A 14,476-nucleotide genomic window follows, 5' to 3' on the forward strand; every position below is an offset into this window, starting at 1 on the left:
CATCTCATGGCAAAGACATCTCTGAGGATTTGAGAAGTACAACTGTTGCTCTCCACAAAGATGGCCAAGCCTGTTAGAGGTTTAGTAACACCCTGAAACTGAATTACACTACAGTGGTCAGGGTCATACAGAGGTTTTTCAAGATGGGTTCTATTCAGAACAGGCCTTGTAAGGGTCGATCAACGAAATTGAGCACTCATTCTGTGTGTAAGGTGCAGAACCTTGCTTCAAAAAACAGATGCATGAGTGCTGCCAGCATTGCTTTAAAGGTTGCAGAAGTAGAAGGTCAGCTTATCAGTGCTCAGACCATACGCCGCGCATAGCAACAAGGTGGGTTTGCATAGGTGTCATCCCAGAAGGAAGTCTCATCTAAAGCTGGCTCACAAGAAACCCCGCAAACAGTTTGCTGAAGACAACCATGTCTTGTGGTCTGATGAGACTATAAGATAAACTAGTTTGGTGTCCAGCATGTATGGCGATGCCCAGGAGTGCCAAAAAAAATGTGTCTTACCTACAGTCAAGCATGGTGGTGGTAGCATCATGGTATGGGGCTGCATGAGTGCTGCTGGTACTGGGGAGCAGCAGTTCATTGAGGGAAACATGAATTCCATTATGTACTGTACATTCTGAAGCAGAACATGATGTCTTCCCTCCAGAAACTAGGCAAAACAGCAGTTCCCCAGCGGGAACTCAAGTTGTGTCCAAAAACGCTATGGGGAACGTCTTCAGCGTGACACACTCTGAAACACGTGTGTAATCCGACCAACGGGAAAGCGAAACGTCATCACGTCGACGTCGATGACGTCAGACCAGGAAGCTATAAAAGCACATGGGCACAAACGATCGGCAGCTTCTGTCTTTCAGCAGCACTCTGTGTGTGTCCTATGTCTCTCTGCTTTTCAGTGCCAGTTTGCACTACTTTATTTTGAGAGAGACAGGTCTATAAAAAAAAAAAAAAGAGAAAAATGTCAAAGAGGGATAAGCAGCAGTTTAGAGCGTGTGTGCCTCCCTGCCCTCGCTTCATTATGGGTGGGGACACACACAATCTTTTTTGTTGCATGATTGGGAGCGAGGCATGCAGAGTCAGCCCTCGAGGGGGCTGACTGCCGTCATTATGAGCGGATGTCTATCCGCACGCTTCGCTCCCGGAAGGCTCTCTTTGCGGAGGGACCCTTCGTGTCTGCCCCCCGCGGTTGTGGTCCCGCTTCCGCCGAGGCGGAGCGGCAGCTGCGATCGTGGGGCTCGCAGATGGATCTGGAGACGAGCATGGAGACGGGCGAGTCCCTTTCTTCTGCTTCAGCCTCCAGATCCAGCCTTCAATCTGGGTTGGAAACTGCGGTTTCTTCCCCCCGGGGAGAAGGCTCGACACTTCATCTCTCCTCTTCTGAGGAAGGGGAGGCTGAGGTTGTCGATGAGACTGTTGACAATCCCTCGCAGTCTCCCCTGTATGAGGAGTTAGTGGAGGTGGTGACTTGAGTCAAACCTAGATTGGCCCGTCGAGAAAGTTCATGAGCCACTGAGAAATAAGCTGGACGAGTGCTTCCTTAAGCCCACTCCACCACCTCCACGCCGGGGCCTGCCTTTCTTTCCCGATCTCCACACTTATAGGACGATGCGCCGGGTAGAACAGCCTTTAGCTGGCTATCTGTCTCCCACAGCGGCGTCGTCCTTAAAGGCCCCGGCACTGCCATCAAAGCCCCTAAGAACCACATCGGCTTTGATTGGCAAGGGTTACGCGGCAGCAGGTCAAGCTGGTTCCTGCCTGCACACCATGGCAGTTCTCCAGGCAACCAGGCAGACCTGCTGAAAGACCTGGATGAGGGAGACCGAGTCAGAGCCGATGACATTGACGAACTTCGTCGTGTCTCTGACCTGGTTCTGCGTGCCACCAAAGAGACCGCCAAAGCCATCAGGCAGTGTATGGCAGCCTTGGTGGCCACAGAGAGGCATTTATGGTTGACCCTGTCAGAAATAAGAGAAAGAGACAGGGTCTTCCTGCTGGACGCCCTGCTTGAGCCTTCTGGCCTCTTCGGCGACGCTGTCAACTCAGTCGTCGAGAGGTTCCAGGAGTCTCGTAAGCAGGCGGCGGCGTTCCAGCGCTATCTCCCTTGCCGGTCTTATGGGGCTGCTGGACGGGAGCAGTTCCATCCACAACCCTCCTCCTCATACAGGGACACTCAAAAGCAGAGTGTTGCGTCCCGTGCTCCCCCTCAGATAGGGGGCCGTGGGGGCCACTCTAGGTCGTGGCCTTCAAAGCCGAACATGGACCTGCGGGCCGTACTTCAGGCTAAGAAGGCCGCGGCCAAGAAGCCCTGACAATTCAGGACTTCAGGGGGCACACCCCTCTGGGGAAGAGCGGAGCTTTCCTCATCATACGGAACCTCATCTCTCCCCAGTGCCCCCAGGGAACCGATCTGTTGTCTCTGCTACCATCCCAGAGCACAGCGGTTCCCAGCTAGCTTCCAGTGCAGTGTTCCCCTCTTCCATCAGGGGGCCTGCACAGCTCGCTACCCCTAAGGGGGTCCTTCAAAAGGCTGGGGTGGTTCACTTCTGCCGGTCATCCGCCTCAGGGCATCACTCCAGCCACTCTAGAAACACCAGAGGTCAGCCTCGAGAAGCTGATTCCCTTAGTAGATTACCTAGCAGCGTGGAAACTTCTGCCAGGAGTCTCAAAGTGGGTCTTGTGTACTGTAGAAAGAGGTTACAGCATCCAGTTCGGTGCACCACCACCCTGATTTTGCGGGGTTCTTCCCACTGTAGTGGGACACGAGCAGGCTCCGGTATTAGGCTCCGGTATTACAACAAGAAGTAGAAACACTCTTGAGGAAGGGGGCCATCGAGGTGGTCCCTCCTCCTTAAAGAGAATCCGGGTTCTACAGCCGGCACTTCATAGTGCCAAAGAAGGATGGGGGGTTGCGTCCTATTCTAGATCTCAGAGTTCTGAACCGCGCAGTTATGTGCCTAGCGTTCAAAACGTTGACCATAAAACAGGTCGTTCAACATATCAAGTCCGAGGACTGGTTTGTCACCATAGATCTCAAAGACGCATACTTCCATATCTCCATCCTTCCTCAGCACAGGAAGTTCCTGAGGTTCGCTTTTGGGGGCGAAGCTTACCAATATCAGGTTCTTCCTTTCGGTCTGGCTCTCTCACTCCGCACTTTCAACAAATGCATGGATGCCGCCCTCGTGAAGCTGAGGCTCCAGGGCATTCGCATCCTGAACTATATCGACAACTGGCTGATTTTGGCCCAGTCAGAGCTCATGGCAGCACAACATCGAGATGCTGTGCTAGCTCACATGAAAGAGTTGGGGTTACGACTAAACGCCAAGAAAAGTGTGCTATCTCCAGTTCAGAGAACTACTTATCTAGGCGTGGTTTGGGATTCGACCACAATGCAGGCATGAATGTTCCCTGCTCGTATCGAGTCAATCCTTTCTGCAGTCAGGAGAGTCAGAGAAGGCAGGTCACTCACTGTAACACTCACAGGGGGTACAATCTTTCACCCCCGCCCAGAGTTGTGGAAGCTGTGGGTGTGGCCCCTGAGAGGGCACAACTACTAGCTTCAGGTCTCTCAGCTGAGGTTGTAGAGACCATTCTTCAATCCAGAACTCCTTCCATGAGGAAACTATATGCCTTTAAGTGGAAATTGTTCACTTCTTGGTGCAGTGCTCATCAGCTTGACCCAGTTCACTGCCCAGCTGGTTCAGTACTAGGGTTTCTGCAAGAGCGCTTGACTGCTGGGCTAGCCCATTCAACCCTGAAGGTTTACATGGCGGCAATATCTGCTTTCCACGACCCTATGGTGGATCGTCCTTTGGGTAGAGATCCCCTGGTAGTCCGTTTCCTCCGAGGTGCACTGAGGCCTTCAGCTCGCTCTAGGGTTCCCCCGTGGGACCTGGCCGTGGTCCTGTAGGCTATGTGCAAACCTCCCTTCGAACCTATCGAAGAAATACCTTCTGGAGTGTTGACACTAAAAACTGTCTTCCTCCTTGCTATTTCCTCACTCAAGAGAGTGGGTGATCTTCAGGCCCTTTCTGTGGCCCCTTCTTTTCTGGAATTTGCCCCTGGCATGACCAATGCTTTCATTTACCATAGACTTGTGTATGTTTCTAAAGTTCCCTCCTCTACGCCACGGCCTGTCATGCTAGAAGCCTTCTGTCCTCCTCCATTTCAGGACTCAGACCAAGAGAAGCTTAATTGTGTGTGTCCAGTGCGAGCACTGGACGCATACATCCACAGAGCTGCCCTGTGGAGAAAGTCTGACCAATTGCTTGTATGCTACGGTCCTCATAAGACAGGGCTCCCCGCCTCTAAGCAGACCCTTAGTAGATGGATAGTTGAGGCCATCTCTATAGCTTATGAGTCCTCTGACCTCCCCTCTCCTTTGGGGATCAAGGCTCACTCCACTAGGAGTATGGCTGCCTCTAAGGCCTTTTTGTCGGGCGTTTCCCTGTCCGACATCTGTAACGCTGCGGGTTGGTCCACGCCTCTTTACTTTCGTCAAGGTTTATGGCCTAGACATTCGGGCCACTCCAGGCTCCGCCGTCCTCTCGCTCTAGTGGTTCTTGGACACCCTAAGCCAGGGGTCTCAAACTCAATTTACCTGGGGGACGCTGGAGGCAGAGTCTAGGTGAGGCTGGGCCGCATCAGGTTTTCCACAAGAAAAGCTTTGTTAAAAAAATTCCAATCTTCTCAAATCTCTTTATTTTTATTTTTTAACACAAAATAAGATGAAAAAATAACTAAATTAAGAATTAATAAGAAAATAAATAAATAAATCAGTACTTATTAATAATAATAATAATAATAATAATAATAATAATAATAATAATAATGAAAATAATAGTAACAATAATAATAATAGATTTCGTTAGTCAGCGACTATATGTGGTTTTTTCAGTCTTCTATATCTGCTGTATTCAGATTCAAAAGTCCGTATTAACAGTTCTTTAACCTTTAACCTTCTTCTGAACATGAATGAAACATTGAAGAATGTGAACTGTTGTTCTGAACATGGCTTCTCTTGCCTACTCCTTGCTGCTAGAGACCCGGCAGCGCTTCCTCTTCGAATTATTTTAATTATTTAGTCAGTGTCGCAAAGATGAAGTTGACGATCCTGACTCGGCATCTGCTCACTGGACGTGCTTTTTATGCCTAAATGTATCTTTATGGATTAGGCCTATAGCTAATGAAAGAGTTTTCTTTTCGATTTGAATTATTTTGTTTTATAGTAGTGAAGTAATAATTTAAAGTAAATTTATTACAGACAGGGAGACAATTAATACTCAGCGCAAAAACATTCATTGTTCTGAAACATCTGTCGTTGAATGTTAAATTTAGATTTAAAATACATGTAGTGCACGTAGGAACTGTAAAGTATAGGGCCAACTACTACAACTACCGCCGGTGGTGCAGTGTTTTTATATTGAAACTCAAAATAAATGAGGCTCAAACATTATTAACAAACGTGCGTGTTTATTTTAGCAATTCCGTCGGTGAACAAGCAACCTACAAAACGCTAAAATAAATCAAAGAAATAATACATTTAAATAAGAAAGTAGCCTAAATAAGTGTTAAATAGGCTATTAAACAAACATTCGTTGCAAAAATTCAACCTCGACAGCTCATCAGAATTACTGGCCGAGTTCTCTTTCTCTTCCTCATTACACAGCTGCTGTTTTTAATAGCAAAGTAATTACATTTATTTTTGTTTCTTTAGTTTATAAAGTTAATTTAGAAATATATTTGGAACACATTTTGTTTGTGAAATTCAAGTTTTTGTTTTTTAAAGTAACAACCAAGCTGCCAGCAGCAGACAGATCAATTTAGCCTTCTCAAGTCATCACAATTTAAATTAAAATCCATAGATATAAAAAAAAAAACTTAAAGCATATCACAATATTAGTTTAATCATTTAACCAAGATAAATGTGTGCTATTACGCGCATATCCATGTGGAGAGTGAAAGCTTTGCAGGACATGGAGGTGCCAGCGCCCTGTGAAACTTTATTTTTGTTCATAAAGGTAAGAGTGATCCAGTCTGACATGCTCATTCAGTAAAGATTTAAACTTAACAAAGACTTTCAGAATGGACTTTTATGCATAAATGGAAATGCTTGTGTGAAAATGTGACATCTAAAGATAATGATATGACCGTAAACTGAAAGTTTTCATGCTGAGGATGCAAACTTATCTGTAAAAGCGCCTCACAGGGCAAGCCATTACGCTATTAGCTTCAAGTTTAAAATAAGGAGTTCTCATGTTTTGGGCAGCTTGGATCACGTAACTCTCCTGCAGCATCTCAGCCTGTTTCCTCCACTATTTTTAGATGCATTTTGTCTATAGAAATGCGTCATTCGCATGGGCGTAAATTTCATTTAACAGTAGGGGGGACAATAAATATAAAATTTCTCATGAGCAATTTTTGAAGGGGACACAAAATAATACAGTCAAATTGTACGTATAAAGATACACAACAATAAAAACAAGGAATTAAAAAAAAAGGTTTAAAATTGAATTTAAAGTGAGGTCAGTTCGGACTTAACACAGTGCTCATTTAGTAAATGCACAGCTAATTGAAACTCATCACACTCGCGACGAGCGGGTCTCGAACCCGGGTCGACGGCACAGAGGCTAAAGGCTGCACCCACTAACATTGCTCGCTAGTTTATCTCTTGAGGTGCACAGCACCTATAGCTGGCCTCCGTTAATTGTGTTATTCTAATTGTGGCCGTTAATGTTAAGTTAACATTATGCCAAGTCGTCACAAATAAAACAATGCATGGGAAACGACTTTGGCATCTTGCAGTGCATTATGCAACAAGCTATGGTAAACAAGCTAATGTTAACTAGATAAGTAATATTTTAATCGATAATATAGCAGATTCATGGAAAATTACATCGGTAATCAGCATTTTTGCCGTAACTAATTTATTAATGAGTCTGCATCAACTACATTAAAGAGAATCACTTTATCTTAAAGTGAATAAAATACACTACTTACATTAATTGAGCCGCAGCCACACACCTGACTCGGGTGTGTAGAGCAGACAGTGGGCCAAACCACTGTGAGGAAGGGGAGGGGGAACTCAGCTGTTTCTAAAGCCATTTTTTCTACTTACATGAGTATTTTAGGTATGCATACATATATTTTTCACAATAGACAGTGCGATTTTTTTGTTTTTTTTTGCATCAATTTTTTTTTAGAGGGGGGGGGGGATGTCCCCTCCTTCCCCCCGGGATTTACGCCCATTCGGTGCTTTAATTTGACGTAATCCTCTGAAGTTGTACGTGCACTGTGGGTGGACCCGATTAATCGCTAATGAGAATCGTTGTTGTTGTAGTTGTTGCAGCCCTAATATATATATATTATTATTATTTTTTTTATATATATACGTAACGTATATAGGCCTACGTCGTATAATGTCCCGCTGGGCAGCAACTTAAAAAAACTTTTTTTTTGAAGTGTTGTGAACGCAGCGCGCTGGGACAAATGTCTGCGTGTGCCCAATAGAAACGAGGCAGCCAGCCAGGCATGGAAGAAAACACTCCATGGCAACGCTGCTGTAACTTTCACTCATTGAGAAATGTTTCTCTGCTTGCATCAAGCCCGGCCCGCCCCCAAGAGCCATATACCCCACCGTGATTGGTAGGTTCGCTCAGCTCCGCACACAACACTGTAAAGTGCCATACATATCAAACTCGCGGGCCGCAGTAACATTAAACTTTCATATTAATGCGGGGGCCACAAACTATCAATTGGCCCGTGAGCCGCGAGTTTGAGACCCCTGCCCTAAGCAGAGGCTTGCAAGTCTGGCGGTGTGGGCATATCGTTCCCCATAGCGTTTTCGGACGCAGCTTGAGTTCTCGCAGGGGAACTCTCCTAGGTTACGTATGTAACCCTAGTTCCCCTAGGGAACGAGAGCTGCGTCTCAAAGCCATACTTCCGGCACCTCTGCGTCGCGCTGCTTCAGCCAATCAGAAGCTGCCGATCGTTTGTGCCCATGTGCTTTTATAGCTTCCTGGTCTGACGTCATCGACACGTGTCACGCTGAAGACGTTCCCCATAGCATTTTCGGATGCAGCTCTCATTCCCTAGGGGAACAAGGGTTACATATGTAACCTAGGAGAGTTTTCCAACATGATAACGATCCCAAACACACCACCAAAATAACAACTGTCTTGCTGTGAAAGCTGAAGGTGATGAGGTGGCCAGGTATGTCTCCAGACCTGAACCCTATTAAGCACCTGTGGGGCCTCCTCAAGTGTAAGGTGGAGAAGCACCATGTGTCTAGCAGCTCTGTGAGGAGTGGAAGAGGATCCCAGCAACAGCCTGTGCAGCTCCGGTCAATTCCATGTCCAGGATGATTAAGGCAGTGCCAGATAACAATGGTGCTAACACAATATATTGATACTCTGGACAAGTTCACTTAGGGCAGTGGTTCTCAAAGTGGGGGGCGCGCCCGCCAGGGGGAGCGCACGAGTTGCAGGGGGGGCGCGGGCCATCAGCAGAAAAATAAATATAAAAACGTAAACAGCCAAAGGACGTAACGAACGGGAGATGGATCGGTGTGTGAAAGAAAAGAGAAAACCATAGATGAATTCGCACAGACCCAGGCAGGTGCTGGTCATTCAAAAGCTCAATGCAGGGCTTCAAAGTTAATATTATTTGCAACTTTGTCGCGTCCAGCAGAGATGTCTCTGACACTGCGCTCCGCTGAACTGCGGCATTCTGGCGCCTCAGTCTCGGTATACTGTACAAATCGGCATACATTCACAAATGATAACTCAGCGGCAGAGTTCAGCTCATGCAGGGGCGTAATTTCCACTTGGGGCTTTTCAAAATCCTGTTTGTGTCCTCCCACTTCCAAATGGTTTTGTAAAAAGTAATGTCTTGTATTGTAGAATGCACGCTCAGCGCCGCTGATTCGCGCGATCGTTAAAATGAAACCGAAAGTAAAACGCGCAAGTGCATTCAAAACCAATTTTGGTAACACTTTCTATGAAGCCCCTATTTATAACACATTATAAGGGCATTTCTAAGGCATTATAATAAATGCATAATGCATTATAAGAAACCTTATAATATGTTATACCATCTCGTGAATAATAATAACAACAATTATAATACATTATAATACTTGAGTATTTGAGGTTATAACTTTTAAGATTATGATAATTTATAACACACAATGAACGGCATATTAAATCTTCTTAATTTATAATGGACTATATCATATTAAATTTATTTTTTACATTATATTATGTTTTATTTTGATGGTCCCCTAAGTCTATTGACTATAAGCTTAAACTTTCTAACTACATGCCAACTAACACTCCTTTGAGTATTAGTAGACTTAGGTTATGGTTGGGCTAGGTAGAATGTTCACATACTTACAAAGTTACTTATAATATAACATAACAGTTTGTCTTTTGGGGAAACATCGAAATTTAGTGTTAGCATACTGTATATTCAGCATAATAATAATTACTTCTAGCTGACATGCAGTTGCAGAGTTACTTATCAAAATCTGTCTGAAGGGTACCATCAAAATCATCAAACTGTTCATATTACACATTTATCTAAACTGATACCTGATCTTAGGGTTCTTTGGGAAATATTATTATAATTACTTATAAGTGGTCTTTGTATGTTTTAAGTAAAGTGACATGAGAAACATGGCAAGATATGAGACTTAAAATATGTTATAACTATGAGGAGGTAATCATTCTCTTAAAAGCTATAACCACAAAAAAGTAAAAATTATAATACATTAAAACTGTTCTTATGAATACTCATGAGATGATATAACATATTATAAGGTTTTTTATAATGCATTATGCATTCATTATAATGCCTTAAGAATACCCTTATAATGTATTATAAATACGGGCTTCATAGAAAGTGTTACCGCAATGGTAATACCCCAGTTTACAGAGCGACTCCCCAATGCGCGCAAATTAGGCTACATAACATATCGAAGCTGTTATTAGTATGTGGGCTATAATAAGTTGTATAGTTGTCTATAACTCTGTATCATGGTGGGAAAATTCGGTCTATTTGCACTTTGAATATTGAAAGAGTAGCCTACTTTGATTATGGCTGCATTTATTGTCTACACGACTAAGAAAGAACTGTGTCAATTATTTGTTGTTATTTATACTGTAGATTCTTTAAAAATGCAGTGACTGCCTCTAAATGGCTGTACTAATAATAGAGAAAATAAACATTTATATTTTCATTTATATTTTACAATAAACTCATATTTTCATTAATTCCTGTCCCTTGCTTAAGGCGTAAAATAAATATAAAAAAGGCTTTTAGAATCAGCCCATTTGCTTGTAAAACATCTGCAATCAGAATCAGCCATGAAGAATCAAGATCGGCACATTACTAAAAATAAATTGGGTGCTCCTATATTTTTTTTGTGCTTTAACTTTTTTATGTGGTAGCACTGTAAGCCCTGCTATGCCTTAGGACAGCATGAAACCTACAAAAAATATATAAATAAATGAATAACATAGAGAATTATAATAATAACAGTTATTCTCCCTGTGCTATTTTTTTATATTTCAAGTGTTGCATGTGTTTTTCTCCTGTAGCTTTTTTTTTTTTTTTTTTTTTTTTTACTAAGAAAGCATTAACTTTTCATTAAGTTTAGTAAAATCATTTATTAGTCTTAGGTGGGATAGGTATTTTTGGGAGGGGGGGCGGAAGATTTTTTTAAAGGTTTAAAGGGGGCGCGACCAACAAAGTTTGAGAACCACTGACTTAGGGTGTACTCACTTTTGTTGCCAGCTATTTTGACAATAATGGCTGTATGTTGAGTAATTTTCAGGGGAAAATAACTCTATACTGCTATACAAGCTGCACATTGACTACTCTAAAATATATCAAAGTTTAATTTTCATAGTATTGTCCCTTGAGAAGATATACTAAAACAGTTACTGAAATGTGAGGGGTGCACTGACTTTTGTGACACTGTATGACATGTCTTTAAGATGTTTATGATTAAGAATGTATGTAAAATTGACATCTAAAAGACGTCTGTCAGAAATTTGTGCACAGCAGATGCTTTCCAGATCAAGAGATCTTTAACAGACATCTTGCAGATGTACGTGTGCTATCTGGGATTAATTTACTCACCATCATGATGTTCAAAGCATACGACTTTCCTTCTTCTGTGGAAAACAAATGAAGATGTCCCATTCCTTTAAAAGAAACATTAAATGTTCAAATGAATATTAGTAGAACTAATTAAAAAACAGTATGAAAATACTGATTAATGTTTAGTTTGTTACAGCCAGCTGAGCTACTTTTCACTATGTTGGCAAAAAGAGTGCTTGGCAATGTGCAGAAGATGTAAATTTGGAGCAGGTAGGCAAGGCAGGTGTTTTTAAATAGGTTCTACAGAGAGAAGCTGACAGAGGGGGTTGAGGGGGCAGCAGCGTCTCCGCAGTGTGATCAACACCAGCTACTGCTGGAGAAAACTGCTGCACAGGCAAAAGTGAAGGTGACTCATGCATGCAAATATAAAACAATATTTATCAAAGTGCCAAAATCAGCTAGACCACAAAAACACAACAACTTAAAATTCAGAATAATACAAATCAAGCAGTGTGATAATCTGCAAACAAATCTGAGCTGAGCACTACAGTCATTTGTTCAGTTAAACAGAACATTTGAGTTGTGAATCTCTGTACCAGATCAGTACTAATAAAAGTTGTGCTTTTTTAATGTTGATTTTTTTCAATATGTACTGCTACAGCAGTGAGTCAGCAAGACAGATGTAATTTCAAACATCTGGTGCAAAAACCCTTCAGCTAATCAATCGCGCTGCAATTAGTCAGATCTAGAATACACAAATGCGACCATTTCCTTATAATTCTTGTATTCTTTCATATATTCCTCAAATATACACATTTTGTCATTTAATGTCAATTAATCTAAAAACTGTCAAGTCAATACTTCTCATATTTACTGTTTCCATAGGGGTTCCTCATTCTAACTTCCTTCTCTTTGATAACACATCTACAGTCCATGTGCAAAAGTAAATTTAGTAATGGTTCAGCAATGCTTTTTTAAGAATGAATGCTGTTTTTTTTTTTTTCAGGGAATTTCAGGGAAGTTTCTGCCATTTTATGAGCAGATAGAAATTACCTTTTGAGGCTTGTCTAGACTGAAATAAATGGTAACCTAAAAAATGGTAAGATCTAAATAAATTGGTTTTATTCAAGTCAAAAATATTATTTAAATACAATTAACTCATACCAACAAAACTCATTTAATGCATTCAATCTATACTGTAGAGTATATTATTTTAATATATTTTACTGATATTATGAACAAATTAAAAGTTATACCTAAACAGTGAGTGAACAAATAATTGTGCAAAAAAACTTTTCAGAATTATATTTAACAGTTACCCTGTTGTCAGCTGCCAATAGAAGACTAGTAATTAAAATAAAAACAGAAGATAATAATTTTTGAGAGGGGGACATAACATTTAGACATAAAATGGATTTAACTTCATGAGAGTTTTAATAATACACAATGCAATCTCCTATCTAATTTTCCAAGACAAGTTTATAACATCATACTGCATGTGTTTGGTTTAAGAAAATGTATATGTGACCCTGGACCACAAAACCAGCCATAAGTAACACGGGTATATTTGTAGCAATAGCCAAAAATACACTGTATGGGTCAAAATTATAAATTTTTCTTTTATGGCAAAAATCATTAGGATATTAAGTAAAGATCATGTTCCATGAATATATTATGTTCATTTCCTACCATAAATATATCAAAACTTAATTTTTGATTAGCAATATGCATTGGTGATTTAAAAATGTAACGGTGATTTACTCAATATTTTTTTTATTTTGCACCCTCAGATTCCATATTTTCAAATAGTTGTCTCTCAGCCAACATACATGTATACATATCAATTAAAACTGAATTATCACTGGTTTTGTAGTCCAGGGTCACATATTATAACCTTTTTTAATTACTAATGCTGACAAGCTTTTTTGTATTGCTAAATTTGCCCATGAATTGTCTTGAGTGTGTATAAAAATGTACTATATCTTCAGATTATACGTTTTCTGAGCAAACCTAAAAATGTGCTTCATGTGGTAACATCTAAAATCAATCCAATTTTAATTAAATTACTAAATCAACCCGACTACTCTAAGTTACACCAACAAGTCACTTAAGTATCGGATCAGGAACAAATAGTTCTTGAAGAAACAACCACACTACTGACACTTTTTACACCACTGCCATAAATAATATAAACTAAAATAAAAAAATGTACAGACATCAATATCAGTGAAGTGAGTTTAAAGAGATCCATACGCATACATTCAAAGTACAACTAGATAAAATGACTGTACTTACCAAGTAATGAACCATGAAACGAGAAGTCTTCGTTCTTCAATTCAAACCAATTTTAAAGGGCAACCCCGTCCTGCAAAACCCATCCTGCCCACAAGCCCAAACTTCTCCTCTGCTCTCAGGCCTCAGCGTCACTGTTCATCGTCCACGCATCATAAAGTTGTAGAAAAAGAGGGAGGAAGAGAGAAACAGAAGTAGGGAGGGGGCTGCATCCTCCTGCAGACACTCTTGTAGTTGGTCCCGGGACGATAAAGGTCTGAAGAACTGCAGCATTGTACTTTAATGCAGAGTGAGAGAGTGAGAGAGACTGAAGAGGGAGATTCTAAGGTCACTGTTAAGCACTTGAAATGCAGAGACTCTCTCGCTTTCTACCTCTCCGGCTCGCTTTCTCCCTCCTCCTGCTGTCCTCCACACCTCTCCTCATCCTCCACCCCTCCCCTCCATTCCTCTCTGCCTTTCCCTTCTGGCTAAGTTTTGCAACATCATGCTCCCCTCGCTGGCGCAGTCCAGGGGAGTCCAGCATCTTTGCAATCACCGTTGTTTCAACATTTCACGCTTTCCAGTACTTGCATATCATTAGTTTGACGTGTGGCGTCCCATATCTGACTTCCAAATGAAATCCATCCATATCAAAGTCACCTTAATAAAATATTCTTCTCTTATCCCTTACTATGCGTAGTAAATCTCTGTTCGAAGCCCATGGTTGTGTTTCTTCCTCCAAAGTGTCCCAAACTCGGTCTTGTTAATGCCTTCCTCCATTCTTCAACTGTGAGTGGGTCTCTCTCTTTCGCTCTCTCTCTTTCGTTCTTACTGGTTCTATACAGTAGATTGCATTATGGGAATTGCTCTCTCTCTCTCTCTCTCTCTCTCTCTCTCTGATACTCCACCCTGCATAAGCACACACACATATGCTGTGTTATGGACTCCCAAGGTCACATTGTCCTAAATGTGTGTGTGTGTGTGTGTGTGTGTACAAGAGTGTGACCACAGGGGGTTGATATCGAGTGCTATCCTATAAATCACAACGGCCCACACAGTTCTGTCAGTCAGATATCTGTGTGTGTGCGTGTGAGT

General features: G+C 41.9%; 1 long non-coding RNA gene across 3 annotated transcripts in view; it reads right to left on the minus strand.

Moving 5' to 3' along the window:
• The window catches only part of LOC141284834 (uncharacterized), a 46,589-nt gene extending 32,410 nt beyond the window's left edge, over positions 1 to 14,179 (minus strand). For all 3 annotated transcript variants that reach the window (XR_012338498.1, XR_012338500.1, XR_012338499.1), the window contains exons 1-2: positions 13,406 to 14,179; positions 11,150 to 11,214 (exon numbers count right to left, since the gene is read on the minus strand). This is a non-coding gene — a long non-coding RNA (uncharacterized lncRNA). The remainder of the gene's footprint in view (positions 1 to 11,149; positions 11,215 to 13,405) is intronic.
• Between the last annotated feature and the right edge of the window lie 297 nt (positions 14,180 to 14,476).

This window comes from Garra rufa, chromosome 14, assembly GCF_049309525.1.
Source record: "Garra rufa chromosome 14, GarRuf1.0, whole genome shotgun sequence".
NCBI classification, from domain to species: domain Eukaryota; kingdom Metazoa; phylum Chordata; class Actinopteri; order Cypriniformes; family Cyprinidae; genus Garra; species Garra rufa.